Raw genomic sequence first — 18779 nt, 5'->3', positions numbered from 1 at the left:
CGACTGCCTGTAGGAATCCCCCTCCCACACTCCTTGGCCAAAGTCGAGTCTAGGCATTACAAAACTTTTTACTAACATGGCTGTGTGCCTTATGGGCCCACGTCACCATCTGGGTGGTATTAGGATCTTTTACTCCTCGATCCTTACTCTAGGACTCTGAACTCTCTTCTATTCGGGTTAAATGATTTTGCTAACTCTAACTCTAGGTTCTCGTTAATACTTTCTCCTTAAGATCCCCTTCATTCCAGATGATGGCCTACTTCACCAGAAGATTCCGAAGATACTCTCCGTTATTCTTTCGAGACCTTGTGCCCACCACTTTTGCTATTCCCGACCACCGATAAATCCTTATGGATAACTGCTTACACTTGTTGTTCTTACCTTTATTCCTAGTTGCCCCTGTTATTACATGATACCCTAAAAATTTCTTCGATAATTCGAGAATCCTTTGTGCCCACCGCTTTGGAGCTCTTTGTCGCAGACATACCCTTACGGATAATTTCTCGCACTTATTGGGTATCCTCTCATCCCCAATTGATTCATGTATTTCACAAGAGTCTTCGAAATACCATTCGATCCCCGAAAATCCTCAACAACCTATTGCTCTTAAAATTCTTGCTTGCTTGCATTATGATTAACCTCATAAGTCCGGTAATCTTATTGGCATCCTTAGTCATTATCAGTTTGAGTCTGTTGAATCATTATGTTGCGAATGCTCGCATTGCTTGATCAGATCCTTTGTTTCGTCCGTCCGGCTCAGACGTCATTTTAAACATGAGCTGGATCTCGACCAATCAAGTTGCCATCAATTGTACCTCTAAGGCTATTCAATTTATACATCCCTAATCAGAGTGTTGCTTCTGATCCCTTGTCTTGGAAATCATAATTCCTTTGCATTTGAGCTTTGAGTTAGTCAATTGTTTCTATAATCTGATCTCCTTGCATTCTTTCTTCCTCTGGTTGAGTACCGATACTCACATCAGATCCCTTATGGACCACCAGATCCTTTGTTGGATTTTGTCCGACACCGTCCTTCATATGCATTAAATTTGTGAGCCTTTCATCAAATACATAATGCCTTTGGTAAAATTGTATCCCCTTCTTTTGTCAACCATGCTCTGCTCCCGAGCTTGAGTTATTCGCTCCTGAAGTTGGGGGTATGTGTTCATAAGATGCCCTGATGGGTTAAACCTATGCCTTCCTTACTCTATGTGAACCCGAAAGATTTCACGGGTCATACTTATCGGGTATTGCACCAGGTAAAACTTTCAACAACTAATGTCATTTTCGAAAAGCGAGAGGTGAATGGAAGGTTATACATTGAAGGAGTGGGAGTCGACCTTGAACCTTGTGTTCATGCCCATGGACATGATGTATATCCTATCATGGAAGCTTCTTGTAATAATAATTACCCCCTTGATATAATATCATTTGGTATTTCTGAATTGATCCTTTGCAATGGTTGTTCCGATCATATTTTCTCCTTGATTTCATTTCTCGGACTAGTTAAAGCACTTGTCTTCTGTAAATCAATACAACTCTGCAACCTCTATTATGTTCTACCTTCGAGTATTACCCCATGGTATCTCGATAAAATCACAGAACCATATTACTTCTTATGAGTTCTTCAAGTATTATTTCTCACCAATTTCAATTTTTCCCTGGGTTCTGAGTTGTTAGACACTCAGGGGCACCGATAGTGAATCGAGCCTGAAATCCGATTCATTAAATCTAAGTAATATTCGTTGCTTATGAGTTTAATAATCCTTCAAGTCATTCCTAGCCCGATCGGCTATATCATTATCGTGCTAAATTTTAATTGTGCAGCCTAGTCCTTCTTCTCGGCGCACAATTTTCGACGACGAGCTAATCTTACGTCGAACTTCCTCGTCATATCATTTCTCCTTGAACATCAAACTTGATTTCGAGTTTATATCATACCCTTGGTTCCCATAACTTTTTGCTTCATCATCATTTGACTTGATGACATCACCGACCGATTACATCTTCATGAAATCTCTCGACAACTGTGTCGTGATCATCATCAACATCCTAAGCTCTTCCAAGATATATATCAAATTCTTTATGGGAAATACCATCCTTGCCCCTCGATAATTCATGTTATCATCGGCCACTTTATTGCCTTCCCTCCAACACAAACTTGTTCGTGTTTTGTGTTATACCTTGAGTTCCTTGCTACCCAGCATTGTTCTTCTTTACCTTGGAGTAATACCATCTTATATATCAAGAATGTTGTGAGAATCTCACCACCTCTTAAGAATTCTTGGTACAAGTGATACATCCCGCCATCTACATTCATCTCTTGGTCCCCGTGTTGTTTCCAACCGGAATACCAATGATTGAACTATGATGTGTAAAAGTTCAAAATTACTAGCAACCTTATTGCTTGTAAGACAATGAACGGTAGTTCATTCTTTGTGTATTGGTTATTGAATCACCATTCTAAACATTGATCATGCTACCTAAGCCCATATTATGGGTGCGCCTTTCAACCAATGGTCAATGGTGTATGTTTTCCTCGAGCATACCTCATTATATCATTTGATATGACTAATGTTATCTCCTTGTTCACATAATTGTGGAAATCCATCTTTTTGGAAATCCCAATGAATTGTCGCTGAGACCATCAGCCACCCCTCATTCTCTCCTTGGTTTAATGATGAACTCTTGTTTCGGAACTCTCTTCCATAATTCATTTCCTAAGAATCTTACAATGTCATCTCGACAATAGGTGTTGAACCTTCATCTCACGCATCCTGAGTATCAGGTATCCTGACACCAATCAGATCTGAATCTCGGTCAGATATGATGGTTGGAACATATTTCACGAGTTATGACATTGGTCTTTGTATGACCCGGCAAGGTGATGTCATGCCTAGCACACCTGGCCGGAGGACCTATTGTTATAGTTCTTCCTTTTTAGCAAAGTTATCCATTCTTCCATAAGGAATTTGTAAGACTTATTCTATAAGTTGTTCCTGATGAATCCTTTGACTATCCAAAGTCCGACCATGCTTGAAGACCATGTCAATGCTATCTTGAAGCATGTCTTTGGTACTCCGATTTTCATATAAAAACATTTGAAGCACAATGCAAAAATTTCCTTATCAATTATCCAAACACCGTTGTATGGGTAATGTCACGAAATTTCTCTCCCCTCATCTAAAGGGTTTTCTATTTATATCTTGCCATGGATATCAAGCTCTATTTGTCCTTGGGAAGGATATAACCATGAAATATGTGTTTAAAAGCATTTTCCTTTCCATTATCCTGTTTAATCTGATAATCTTATTTTCCTTTCCATTTCTTTGTTTAGCCTTTCTTGTGGTCTATATGATATAAGTAGTAATATTTCCCTGCTTATGTAAACACCTCGGTGTACAACCCTGTCAGTAAGACCCTGTTAATTTTGTTGATGGCATTCTGGTAACCACTGATGGACGAGAACTTTGCCTATTGGTCCACCTCATTTCAACGAGCGGGAAAATGGTTCTCTTCGTCCCTCGCCCTTGGTACCAACGTTGTTGCCAACATAACTAACAGGCTATCCTTTGACATGTCTTGCGATCATGATCGTGAAAATATCACCTCCCTTTCTACTTTTAACCCATATGGTGGGCCCATAACCCATAGTTCCACGGGATCGAAACCTGACTCTCCTGTACACCCCTGGATTCCAAAGTTATTCCTCGCGCATGGCCTCGTATGTAATTCACGAGCCACCTTCCGAAAGATCATCAATTCTGGTATCAGACACAATACTTATTTCCATTGCACCGAACCTTTTCACACTCTGTTTCAGGCAACGAACGATTACCTATCCGCTTGAAACTTCTTGTTGCACCTTCTTACCTTGTTCTCGATGACTTTCTTGAATTTCAACTCAAGAGATGCCTCTATGTCCGCTCACTGAGATGGCCCCCAGGTACCTAACATGTGTTGAGCTCCGTACTTCCCGCGTCTTTCCCCATATCCTTTTCGTAAGTATGATGACAATCCCGCAGGAAGGATGATGACTTCATCATGATGACCTAAAGTAGAGAAATGAAGACATTGACGTAGTGGATCGACCGCTTCCAGAAGAGCAACTAAGACCGAGAAGACTCGTTAGAATTTGGTAACCAGAACTTTCCCCCTGACGCCACCTCTTAAATCTTGGGACGAGATTTCTTAAAGTGAAGGAGAATTGTGACGCCCGGATAATCAAGCTACAGTAATCCCCTACTAATGAGGCCACGTCACCACAATTACTGTTGCTAATCTCACTTTGATTCAAATTCCATTCGAATTCAAATTTTAAAATAAAGTCAAACAATAAAAGTTTTCGAAAATCAAAACTAAAGTGTTCTAGAGGTGACATATAATGCATAGGTAATTATGGTGATGAAGCCACATTTTTATAAAGTATGTAAATGCTCCAAAATAACTAAAACATTGGCTATAACAATTGAAATAATGCCTTCTATAAATATTAAATTGTTAAACTATTTTATTTGGGGGCCCAACATTTTTGTGGCAGAGGGCTAGACCACGACACTAATTTAGGAGTTAAATATAGTATTTTACAAGACTATAATAAATCAAAAACTAAGGTAAAATGAAAAGGGGAAATAAAAAGTAAAACAAGAGACCTAAACCTACTGGGCACCTTGGCCCATTTAAACAAAACGGCCCAGCCCACCATCCCCACCTGCTTCTTCTTCCTACTGCTCACCAGGGGCTGGGTGGTCGCCGTGTGCCTGACCACGTCGCAGATCGGCCACGTGTCGACCATCCATCACACCCCCGACATATACAAGGCTGCCCCGACCCCCTAGCAAACCCTAGCCCTCTCCCTTCTCCTCCCTTGCACCGTTCTTTCCTCCGCAACATACAACCGTATGGCGCCCTCCATGGCCGTTGTCATCGTCATGGCCACCGGCCTCCCTGTCGCCCGAGAAGATGTCCAGGAGGACCACCACCCTCGACTCCGTCTATCCCGAGCATTGAATCGAGCCGGGACGTCTCGTACGCTCGCCATCGACTTGGTCATCTCCGTGTACTTCGTCTCCGTCCGCCGTCGTTTGCCGCTACTCCAGTCCATCCCCGATGCATCCCCGAGCACACTGACTAGCCCTACAACCCTGTTGTGAGCTCCCTTCGATTTCCCCTTTGTTTTCCCGTCGATTTTGTGTCGTACGACCGAAGCTTTTCGCCACCGCCGCCCATGCTGCCAACGCTGTCGTCCCTCTCGTGGTCGTCTGAGCAGGCAGACATGCTCAGAGCACCCTTGCGGTTCAGCCAGCACCCCTAGTTACTCCCGTTCGAGCTCGGGCCTATGAGCTCGACGATCTCCGGTCCCTTCCGCCGCTGCTGGCCATCACGGCCGCCGTTTCCGTCCCCCCGCCTCGCGCCCACCCATCGCCTGGCCGCGCCTCACTTCTTGTCGGAGGCCGCCAGCCCGCGCCGGCCAGCCCCGCGTGCACACACTAGCCCCGCTCCCGCGTCGCGCTTGTGCCTCGTTTTGCCCACGCTCGCTGTACCGCTGCTGCCTACGTACTGCAACTGCTGCAGCGCGACCACCGGCGTGCTTCCCAGCCGGGCCGCCCGCGCGTTCCCTCCCCTCCCCCGCTGGTTCCCGGCCGCACCTTCCGCGCCGCTGCGCCCTGTCCCACAACCCCGTGCCTAGATCGCCCGTCGCCGGCCGCACCTGGCGCTGCTTGTCGCGCCCGCCGCTCCTCGCTTTAGCTCAGGCTGCCGGCGCTTCCTACGCGCGCCCGCCGAAGCAGCTCGCCCGCGCCCGCCCGTGCAGGGAGCCTGCCGCCTTCAACCCGCGCTGGGGCCTCCTGGCCACCGTGACCGCCAACCGTCGGCGCCTTCCCCGTCATGGCCGGGGCGTCATGTGCACGTGTGTGTGTCCAGCTGGGCCGCTGCCCACTAGGGCCCAGCCAGGTTTAATTAGGGACTAATCCCCTAATTGCTAACCCCCCCTCCTAAATCAAATAAATGAATAAAACTGTTAAAAATAAGTCTATGACATGCTGGCCCGCTTGGCCATGTTGACCGGTCAACACTGACCAGTCAACTACTGACTAGGCAGTTGATTGGACCCACTGGTCAGCCTGTGTGGTGCATCTCTGGTGCACTGCACCAGGTGCACCCAGTTTTTTAACTACTGATTTTTTTAATAAAAAATAAATAAGAAATTCTAGAAATTGTTTTAAACTTCAAAAAAATCATATAAAATAAACCGTAACTCGGATGAAAATAATTTATATATGAAAGTTGCTCAGAACGACGAGACGAATCTGGATATGCAGCCCGTTCGTCCGCCACGCATCCCTAGCATAGCAAACACGCAACTTTCCCCCTTCGGTTCATCTGTCCGAAAACGTGAAACCCCAGGAATACTTTCCCGGACGTTTCCCCCCTTCACCGGTACCACCTCGTACCGTGTAAGGGCACACCTAGCATCACGCTTTGTCATGTCATGCATCGTCATGCATTTGTTTGCATTATATTTATTGTTTCTTCCCCCCTCGTCTCTCGCTAGACACCGAGACCGACGCCGCTGCTACCTAGTACGACTATGGTGTTGACGACCTCTCTCTCTTGCCAGAGCAACCAGGAAAGCCCCCCCTTTGATCACCAGATATTGCCTACTCTTCTCTCTACTTCTTGCATTAGAGTAGTGTAGCATGTTACTGCTTTCCGTTAATCCTATCCTGATGCATAGCCCGTCCTTGCCATTACTGTTGTTACCTTTACCTGCAATCCTAATGCTTAGTATAGGATGCTAGTTTATCATCAGTGGCCCTACATTCTTGTCCATCTGCCATGCTATACTATCGGGCCATGATCACTCGGAAGGTGATCACAGGTATATACTATATGCTTTATACATGATAGATGTGATGACTAAAGTCGGGTTGGCTCGAGGAGTACCCGCGAGTGATTCACAGATTGGGGGCTGAAAGGACCTTTGTCCCGACGGCCCTCTAGGTGGATCTTTGTGGCGGAGCGACAGGGCAGGTTGAGACCACCTAGGAGAGAGGTGGGCCTGGCCCTGGTCGGCGTCCGTGCTAATTTCCAGATAACACGCTTAACGAGATCTTGGTATTTGATCTGAGTCTGGCTACTGGCCTATATGCACTAACCATCTACGCGGGGACAGTTATGGGCACTCGACGTCATGGTATCAGCTGAAGCCTTCGTGACGTTAGCGACTGAGCGGCGCGTGCCGGGTTGGACCGCGTAACGCAACTTCCTTTGTAATGGAGGTTGTTAGGTCTGCTCTCCGGCCACGTTCGCAACATGCAAGTGTGCAAAGGGCGATGGGCCCAGACCCCTGCGCCATAGTATTTAGACCGGCGTGCTGACCTCTCTGTTGTGCCTAGGTAGGGCTACAACATGTTGATCTTCCGAGGCCGGACATGACCTAGGAAAGTGTGTCCGGCCAAATGGGATCGAGCGTGTTGGGTTATGTGGTGCACCCCTACAGGGAAGTTGATCTATTCGAATAGCCGTGTCCCTCGGTACGACCCGGAGTTGTACCTTGACCTTATGACAACTAGAACCGGATACTTAATAAAACACACCCTTCTAAGTGCCAGATACAACTGGTGGTCGCTCTCTCACAGGACGACGAGGGGAGGATCATCGGTTAGGGTTATGCTATGCAATGTTACTTGGTGAACTTACCATCTACTCTCTTCTCATGCTGCAAGATGGAGGTTACCAGAAGCGTAGTCTTCGAAAGGACTAGCTATCCCCCTCTTATTCCGGCTTTCTGCAGTTCAGTCCACATATGATACCCTTATTCCATTTGATACCAATGCATACATATGTAGTGTAGTTCCTTGCTTGCGAGTACTTTGGATGAGTACTCATGGTTACTTTGCTCCCTCTTTTCCCCCTTTCTATACTCGATTGCTGCGACCAGATGTTGGAGCCTAGGAGCCAGACGCCACCGTCGACGATGACTACTACTACTCGGGAGGTGCCTACTACTACGTGCAGCCCGCTCACGACGACCAGGAGTAGTTTAGGAGGATCCCAGGCAGGGGGCCTGCGCCTCTTTCGATTTGTATCCCAGTTTGTGCTAGCCTTCTTAAGGCAAACTTGTTTAACTTATGTCTGTACTCAGATATGGTTGCTTCCGCTGACTCGTCTATGATCGAGCTTTTGTATTTGAGCCCTCGAGGCCCCTGGCTTGTAATATGATGCTTGTATGACTTATTTTATTTATAGAGTTGTGTTGTGATATCTTCCCGTGAGTCCCTGATCTTGATCGTACACGTTTGCGTGCACGATTAGTGTACGATTGAATCGAGGGTGTCATAATCTCTGTCCAGGAGTTGCAATGATGGTGCTGGGGCATCTTCGACAATGTTGATGAGCTCGGTGATGCAGGAGAGCCAGGCATCGTAGCCGTCCTCAGTGGGGTGGTAGCGCAGCAGCTCCTGTGCCAGGTCGACTGTAAATTCCGCGGCCGGCGGGTCATGGCGGGCGAGTGAGGTTGCCGTGGCCATGCGCGTGGGCGGCTGTAGCTGCAGGTGTTGTCCGATTGAAGGGTGGTCATAGGAGGAGCCCATCATTGGCTCCGTGCCTATGTTGGTCGCGCGAGCGCGGCAGACGCGAGGGACGACGGGTTACATTTGTATGTGGTTGGCCCGACGCTGGGTGCGGGCGTGTCGAGCGTCGGCCATGGCGGTGCTGAAGCTTGAGGCAGGAAAACCAACCCTCCTACTTGGCGCACCAAATGTCAGGGGATTGATTCTGAGCGGCGGGAAATCCTCCAAAATCCTTATTCGAGCTCTGGGGGCCTGGGTTTGCATCTACGAGCCTACAAGCTAGGCGCGATGATGACCCAACGAGCTACTCAGGTTCTGGCCACCGCGCGGTGTAATACCCTACTCCTGCTTGGTTGTATTGCTGATGGATAGTGTTGTGTGAGCTAAAATATGAGGCGAAGCTCTTCGGGGTTTAGCAATTGCGCCAGGGTTTGAGTAGGAGTCGATCCCTTGCTACGGTGGCTGCTCTGTCTCTTATATAGATGCCTTGGGCCTCTTCCCCAAAAATATGAGCGGGAAAGGCCCAAGGCGACAATTCGAAGGGGGATATGCACCGGTGCTCCTCCTAACAAAAGGTGGTCTTCGCCTACTAAAGTGCTTATCCATGACGCGCCAGGGGCTCCATGATGACCTTCATCCTTCCGCGCCACCATCTTGGTCTTCTATCACCGAATGGGAAACCTTTGGGACTTGCTTTGGGGGCAGGTAGGCACAACTGCTCCGTTAGCACCGCAGGGGACACTGTCCTGGCCGCGCAAGCTGGCGCCTGCCTAGACGAGGTCACCCATGTGTTGGGCGGCACCCGCCCCATGTGGCTCCTCGAAAGGCCTTGAGGGAGGGCGTATCACGAGGGAGGCCTGACAAGTCCGCTCGCCGTGATGGTAGTTTCGATGAAGTCCTTCATAGGAGAAGCCCCTCGCGGGCAGGGCCCTCGCAAGGCTGCTGGCTTCACGGCGCCCACTGTTGGGCTGCCCCATGAGTTGGAGCTAGGGGCCCTTCCTGGGCTGTAGGCAGGTGGCCCATGGTACCCTGGTTCCCACTGGCTGACAAAGTCCTCTGCCGTGAGCCTTTTGCAAAAGTAACAAACGAAAAAAGACCCGAGTAGACAAAGTTTGTTAGCTCACATAAGATAGCCATCCTTAAGATAGTATCGCCCCAGTAAGTGTTAGCTTGACATTTGGCATAGGGAATCACAAACGAAGGATCATGCGTATATAATTTTGTGTTCGTTAGCAAAGTATTATATAAACCAAAGTATCAAAAACTATAGTAATTTTGCCTATAGGTATGAGATAACATGATTTTACCATAACAGAGTATTTTGAAGTATTCACAATACTTAGAACCTGTTTGGCTGTTGTCGCGAAACACAGTATTGCTGCCTAGTTATTCAAACACTGGTAGCTACCTACTATCTCTGTTCTGGTGTATTAGTCCCCTTTGTAATTTGTGCTAAATTTTGACCAAAATTTAACTGACAAAATGTTTATGCATGTCAATAAAAATTATATCGTTAAAAACCAACGATATAATTTTTATTGACATGAGTGAATATTTTGTTAGTTAAATTTATGGTCAAAATTTGGCATAGATTACAATGGGGACCAATAAACCAGGACAGAGGTAGTAGCTGTCTGCAGTGCGAGTGCACGCAGCTGGCCAGCCGTTTGAATACTATTTCTATTGCGATTTTGTAGCTAGCAAACAGGGCCTAAATATTTAATGTGCTCAAAGCCAATAACATTCAATTCAAGTTTAGTAACTAACTGCACTTGCGGGAAAGAGCATCCGCAACAACATTTTCTTTACCCTTAATGTACTTGCTTACACAAGGAAACAATTCAATAAATTCACTCCATTTGGCATGTCTTTTATTCAACTTGGTTGGACCTTTAAGGTACTTAAGTGTCTTGTGATCGGTGTGTATGACAAACTCATGTGGTCTATGGTAATGCTCCCACACATGCAAGACTCGAACCAAAGCATACAATTCTTCGTCAAATATAGGGTAGTTAAGTTGTGCACAAGAAAGTTTCTCACTAGAATATGAAATGGGTCACTTTTCTTACATTAACATGCCACCTATACCATTGCCACTAGCGTCACAATCCAGTTCAAAAGTTTTATCAAAATTAGGCAATACAACTATTGGAGCATGTGTAAGCAAAGATTTAAGCTCATTAATTGCGGTATCTTGGGGAGGTCCCCAAACAAAAGGCAGATTCTTCTTACTCAAAGCATGTAAAGGTGAAGTAACGTTGCTAAAATCTTTAAAAAAGCGATGGTAAAATCTAGCTAGGACAATGAAACTACGCACTTGAGCGAGATTGGTTGGTTGTGGCCAAGTTTTAATAGCATCAATTTTAGACTCATCAACTTCAACACCCTTAGAAGAGAGTACAAAACCCAAGAAAACAAGCTTGTTAACACCAAAAGTGTATTTTTACATGTTTGCATGAAGGCGCTCATTTCTAAGAACTTGCAAGATGTCTCTAAGATGTGTGACATGATCCTCAAGAGATTGCCTAAAGACAAGAATATCATCAAATTAGACCACAACGCAAATGCCAATGTTTTTTTGAAGAACATAGTGCATGACTCTCATAAAAGTGCTAGGCGCTTGAGATAATCCCATAGGCAGAACCAACAATTCATATAGACCAAATTTTGTTTTGAAAGACGTTTTCTATTCATGACCTTATTGCATGAGAATTTGATAGTAGCCACTTTTAAGTTCAATTTGAGAAAATGGTGGCACCACTAAGTTCATCTAGCATGTCATCTAGGTGTGGAATGGGGAGATGATACCGAAAGATAGCATTAATGGGACAAAAATCAAAACACATGCAGAAACTACCATCTTTCTAAGGCACAAGTATGACCGGAACGACACATGGACTTAAGCTCTCGCGTACATACCCGATTCCATGAGATGTTGTACTTGTCGTTGAATCTCTTTTGTGATGTAGGGTGGAACCCTAATGGTCGATCTTTTCACACTTGGAGGGGAAAAGAGAGGAAAATCAAGAGAAACACAAGATGAACACACAAAGAGACAAGATCCAATCACACATATGCTAAATCCACATGGACATAAGGAGATACAAGATCAAAAGTCAACACAACAGGATACAATGGGTAGCTAGTTCATCCCAATCCTTGAAGGAGAGAGGTCATGAAACCTAGAATGATCTTTCCATGAAGGGGTCTTGAATCCACTTGGGGGATCTTCTCACATGGAGTCCTTGAACTCCATGGGAGTGGTAAGTGGATGAGCGAAACTCTATCTCAAATGAACCTTTGCTAACCTTAGCTAGGAGGGGGGGAGGTCCTTATATAGTCCACGAGGTAGGAGGGGATAAGGGGGTTTACATGGGCCTCCGACCCATTTAGGCACGCGTAGGTGCTGGACGTCCGTGCTAGGAGCCGGATGGCCGGGGCTTCGGGATGAGTCGGATGTCCGGGGTCACGGCCGAATGTCTGGGTTGGCTTCGATCCAGCTTCTGTAGGTTTTAGGATGGATTCCCGGGTGGGGGCCGGATGTCTGGCTGCTCACGTTAGGCCAGATGTCCTGGTCTTGTAGCTTCGCAGCCGCTGTCTTTCTGCTATAGTTGCACCCATCAGGGGCCGGATGTCCGGGTCCTGTAGCATTCCAGTGGTTCCTCTCCTTGAGCCTCTTTGTCCATGTACTTGGGGACTTGGTCTTCATCCGAACATCTCCTAGAGAATCTTCTTAGTATCTAAGCACACACACCATTCTGGATTGAGGTAGTAGCCATGTCTCACATGGGTCCTATGGAATGTCACTAAGGAGAGATGTCACCTTGGCCTCGAGAGCTTTTTCATGTTCTCGTGTCATTGGTCAATTTTGCACTTGGGGAGACGAAGTTTGGTCTATGGGGATGACTGCAGGATGCTCCGCATCATCTCACCCCCTTGGGAAAGATCTGACCTTGGATCAAGTACCTCATCACCATGGAAGGGAGATAGATCCTTGACATTGAAGATGTTGCTAATGGTGTACTTGTCGTGTGGAATGTCAATCTTGTATGCATCGTTGTTGTAGCGTGCTAGCATCTTGAACTATCCCTCGATGCAAGGTAGTAATTTGGACTTGCATTCGTTGGGAATTCGGTTTTTATGTAGGTGTAGCCACACAAGATCTCCGGCGTTGAAAACCATGGGGTGCTTGTTGATGTTGATCTTGGTCGCGATGCGTTGTACTTGGTGCTCGATGGTGTGCCTTGTATCTTCATGTACCTTCTTGAGATAGCTCGCTCGTGCACTCGCGTCCATGTTGATGCACTCCTGTAGTGGTAGTGGTAGAATGTCGAATGGGGACAACGTGTTGCATCCATAGATGACCTCGAATGGGGACTTGCTGGTAGTAGAGTGTGTTGATCGATTGTAGGCGCACTCGGCGATGGGTAAGCATTCCTCCCACTCCTTAATGTTCTTCTTTATCAACACGCAGAGGAGAGTACATAGCGTCTAGTTGGTGACCTCCGTTTGGCCCTTGGTTTGTGAGTGGTATGCTGATGAGAAGAGTAGCTTGATTCCGAGCTTGGCGCATAAGGTCTTCCAAAAGTAGCTAAGGAACTTGACGTCGCATTTCGACACAATAGTCTTGGGCACTCCATGTAGACGCAAGATTTCCCTACAAAAGAGATTTGCAACATGTGAAGCATTGTCTATCTTGTTGCACAGAATGAAATGCGCCATCTTAGAGAAATGGTCCCCAACAACAAATACCGAATCTTTTTCGTTTTGATGAGGACATCAATACCATTGTTACACCCACATCCCCTCCTGCTATACATACTGGACCAATTACTAGAGCTCACGCATGCCAATTAAATTACCAAGTACTTTCGTTTCTTGGTAATGATTCCAATGTTCATGAGAATATGATGCTGCCTAAATTGGATACATTTGTCTTGCATACAAATGAAGGGCCTTGCTTGGACAAGAAGGATGAACATTGGAGCAAGATCAAGCATGGGGATGATGGCATGTGCAAGGGGGAACAAGAATAGAGTTACAAGTGATGATTTCAGGACTTTGAAGCCACCATAATGAGTGCATGAAGCCTTGGGCAAAATATACAAGATGCCACTTCATATATTTCGTCTAGAGGCTATTATAGGTGATGTGTCACCTTATTATTAGGCCATGCCCATGTAATTTTGAAATACTAAAGTATAGGCTGTTTTTAGAGTCCGTATGTGTGGGGAAAACAGAGTTAGGATTGGTTTCGGACCCCTCCTCCAAGGGGCCACGAAATTTCCCCTCTTCCTCCATATATACAACCCTTAGGGCGTCGTTTAGACTTTGGGTTTTGTTTATATTAAAGTTCGCCATAGATGCAACTTCGCATACTTCATTTGTGTTCAACGACCAGACCAAGACGTCACAAAACCCCACCTTGATCAATAAAGCTTTCCTCTTATATTCACAATATCTAGATTGCAGTCTCAGTTTCTTGCTTGTGCTTCATTTTCTTGCAGGAAATAGATCCTCGTGGTCAGGTTGATCGTACTCTGGTGTGGTGACTAACCTCTCGGAGTTAGTTTAGCGATTGCTAAGCCGCGACGTCCTCGCACGTTCGTAGTCGGATTGTCAAAGTCTGCTCCACCAAAAACGATAGCCATCATCTCATCGAAAGACGAGACACCTTTGCCTATATCACATTTTGAGTTTGTGGCAAACCGAGCACAAAATCAATACTAATGTCTTCCCATGGGTGTTAGGGAATAGGAAGTGGCATATAGAGACCATGGGATTGAGCGGTAGACTTAGCTTTGCGACATGTAGATCATTGGTTGGTTTAACGCGAGATGACACGAAACATGTTGGGCAAAAAGTAGTTCTTGAAGATTGTTGCGAATGTCTTGTCACATCCAAAGTGTCCTATAAGTCCTCCGCTGTGAGCATATTGCAAAAGCAACAAATGAAGAGAAGACTCGGGGATACAAAGCTTGCTAGCTCGCATTAGATAATCATACTTGATACAATATAGCTTGCAATATGTATGCTTTAGGCATTTTGCATAAGTAATAGCAAATGAAACATCTTGCGCATACAAGTCTTTGATGCACTCAAATCCTATGGCATTCAATTCAAGGTGATTTCTAGCATGCATTTGCGGGAAAGAGGATCCTCCATAACATTTTCCTTACCCTTGATATACTTGATCACATAAGGAAATGACTCAATGAACTCACTCCATTTGGCATGTTGCTTGTTCAATTTTGTTTGACCCTTAAGTTATTTAAGCATCTCATGATCCGTATGGATGATAAATTCACAAGAGCGAAGATAATGTTCCCACACATGAAAGACTCTCACTAAAGCATATAACTCCTTGTCAGAAAGTTTCTCGCTAAAGTCTATGATTGGCCACTTCTCTTGCATTAACACACCTTCTATGCCATTACCACTAGCGTCGCAATAGTTAGTAAATACAAACATAACAATTGACCTTTTCAATTTTTAAAAATATATATAATTTACCAAATGCTTTGAGACTTTTTGTGCAACACCACAATATTGTACATGATTTGTGTGCCAAGTTCCATATATAGCAAAATTCATTTGGTGGACCAACTAAATACAAAATAGTGGAGAAATAAATAAGACAGAACAAAAACAAAAGGAAACGATTAAACGGAAAGAAGCCACTGTGCACTTTGGCCCATTGGAATAGTGCACAACCTAGTCCACCAGTGCCCCTCCTTCAACCTCTGCTCATCAGGGGCACGCTGGCCGTCGTGTGTCAGTCCACACCGCGGATGTCGCTGCGTCGATCATCCTGTGGATCCCCGAGATGTATAAGACCCTCCCAGACGCGGTGGACAACCCTAGCATCCACATCTCTCTCCCCTTCCCTCGCTCTCCCCTCATAGTACCCCACCGCACCGCACCTGCCATGGCCATCACCGATGTCGCGGCCACCGACCTCCCAGGCGCATGAAAAGATGTTTAGAAGCTGCGCCATGGACATATCCTTCTACTAGGCACATTGTGTCGTGTGGGCAACCACCGTGTGCTTGCCATCATTGGCCTTCCTCATCGACGAACGCCACTGTCCCTGCCATGGATCCGCGCCATCGGACTTCCCCAACCCACTTGAGCACATCCCTGACCCTCCCCTCATTGAGCCGCGCCAATTCCCCTCATTTAACCCTTCGATTTGTCACCATGCCGCCAACCCCATGCTCGCCCATGTCTGCGCTGGAGCTCCAGCTGTTCCCATCGCGTGTGCCTACTTCTAGGCCGCGCCCGGCCGGCCTCACGCACGCGCCCGCAAAGCCACACACCCGCTACTACCTCCAGCACCACTACTGCTGCTGATGCTTGCTAGATGCTGCTGCTTTATTGTGTTGTCACTGCTGCTTACTGTTTTTGCCGCTTCCTACTGCCGTTGTCGCCCACGGCTAGGCTCAATGCCGCCTGCCGCTACTCGCCTGTCATCGACCGCGCTGATCAAGCCCATCGCTTTGCTTACCCCCGTGCACCGCCGCCCTGGCCATGGCCAAGGCCATAGCCGAGCCCTCTCTGTGCGCATGTGCCCAACCAGAGGGGCTGGCTTGTGCCCCTGGCCAATGGGTGGGCCCTGTAAAACTAATTAGGCTAATCAAATTATTTGTTTAGTTTAATTAATAGACTATGACATGTGGGTCATGTTGGAAATTAATCTGAATAACTAAAATCAATTAAACAATCAGTCTATGACAGGTGTGGCCCCTGGACAGTTTGACTAGTCAACTACTGACTAAGCAGTTAACTAGACCCGTCTGTCACCCTCATGCAACTCCTGGTTGGGTACACTTCTAGGTGTATCTTGCAATTCAACTATTTAATATTTCGAATTAGTTTAAGTTCAGAAAATCAATAGAATTTTGGAAATTCATAGAACATAAACCGTAACTTAGATGAAAATGATTTGTATATGAAAGTTGCTCAGAAAAATATAATGAATCTGAATATGACATCCACATACCTGCCACACCCCTCTAACATAATGAAAATCAATATACCAAAAAATACTTGGAGCTGGGAAATATTACCAAATGTTTTCCCTCTTATTTTAAGATGCTTAGAATTGCATTAGGTCACATCACCACCACATTTTCTAATGGCATGCATTGTGTTGCATTTGATTGCTCCATTGTTTATCCGTTTCCCCCTCTCATCTATTCTTTGGGTAGACCACAAAACTGCCGGTGAGCCCCAGTATGACTACGTCGACGACGACCCTTTCTTCTCAACAAAGCTTCCAGGCAAGCAAAACCCCCTTGATCATCCATATATCGCCCATTCTTTCTCTCTTATTATTGCATTAGATTTTGTATTGTTGTTGTTCTGGTAGCTCCTATTACGATGCATAGCCTGTTTTTGATAGCCTACTATTAATACTTTATTTGTTATCCTATCTGCTTAGAATAAATAAGTTGGTATACCATCATTGACCTAATGAGGACATCAATACCATTGTTACATCCACAACCCCTCCTGCTATACATACTAGACCAATTACTAGAGCTCGCGCACGCAATTGAATTACCAGATACTTTAGTTTCTTGGTAATGATTCTAATGTTCATGAGAATATGATGATGCCTAAATTGGATACATTTGTCTTGCTTACAAATGAAGGCCCTAGATTGGACAAGAAGGATGAACATTGGAGCAAGATCAAGCATGGAGATGATGGCATGCGCAAGGGTAACAAGAATGGAATTACAAGTGATGATTTCGGGACTTTGAAGCCACCATAATGAGTGCATGAAGCCTTGGACGAAATATACAAGATGTCACTTCATAAATTTGGTCCAGAAGCTATTATAGGAGCTGCGTCACCTTATTATTGGGCTAGGCCCATGTTATTTCGAAATACTTGAGTATAGGCTATTTTTAGAGTCCCTATGTGTGGGGAAACAAGAGTTATGGTTGGTTTCAGACCCCTCCTCCAAGGGCAAAAAAATTCTGCCTTCTTCCGCCATATAGACAGCCCTTAGGGCACCATTTAGACTTTGGGTTTTGTTTAGATTAAAGTTCGCCATAGCTGCAGCTTTACATACTTTGTTTATGTTCAACGACCAAACCAAGATGTCACCGAACCCCACCTTGATTAATAAAGATTTTATCTTATATTCGCAATATCCAGATTGCAATCTTAGTTTCTTGCTTGTTCTTCATTTGCTTGTAGTAAATAGACCTTCATGGTTAGGTTGGTCGTGCTCCGGCGTGGTCAATAACCTCTTGGAGTTGGTTTAGCAATTGCTAAGGCGCGACGTCCTCGCACATTTGTAGTCAGACCGTCAAAGTCTACTCCTCCAAAATGATAATCATCTTCTCATCGAAAGACGGGACACCTTTGCCTCTATCAAGTGGTATCATATTTCCAGGTTGCTCGGTGAGATTTTGCAGTTTTTCATAGTTTAGATCGAGTCTGTTCTTCATACCTACAATCCACACAAAAAGCCAAATAAATTAGGGTTAGTTCATCATATCCGAACCAATCTGAGCCTTTGCATAATCTTTTTAGGGTTTTTGCTTGGTTGAATTTGCGGTTGCACCATCGTGTCGAGTGCTGGTGTTAATGTCTAGTCTTTTAGAGTTTCGAGTTCTGGTCACAAGTTGCCATGCCGCCGCCGCACCATCATCATTGGCCCTGCCATATACCACCACCGCGTATCAGCCACCTCTCTGAGTCCATATACCACCACTGATCCAAGTTCATATACCACCACCCATCCGAGTGCATATACCACCACCGATCTGAGTACATATACCACCACCAATTAAGTCCATATATCACCACCGATCCGAGTTCTATTCATATTAGATTTGTTTTCGAGATCCATCTATTTTCCGATTTGTGTTTCCTTGCCTGATTAGGTTTCGGGAAAAAAGTCTGGAGACCCCGGGCATTTTTAGGCCAAAATTTCAGCAGGTGAAAATATTTTCTCCTACCCTGTTTTTAGGCTTTTGAGTCTTTTGAAACACGTGCCATCATACTGCTTTTTAATCGCACTTTTTGGTCGTCGCTGCCCTGATTTCCGAAAAATAGTCAATTTTTTCATGCTTATCCTGTTATTTTGACTTGGGAAGAGTTTTTAGACACTTGCCATTATAGTGATTTTCAGCAAAAAAAAGGAACGCAAAAAAAGAGCGAAAAAAAATTCAGAGTGTGCTTTTCCTT

The sequence above is a fragment of the Triticum urartu genome, chromosome 2 (genome assembly GCF_003073215.2).
Source record: "Triticum urartu cultivar G1812 chromosome 2, Tu2.1, whole genome shotgun sequence".
Lineage (NCBI taxonomy): Eukaryota > Viridiplantae > Streptophyta > Magnoliopsida > Poales > Poaceae > Triticum > Triticum urartu.
Note: the sequence above shows the minus strand (reverse complement) of the source record.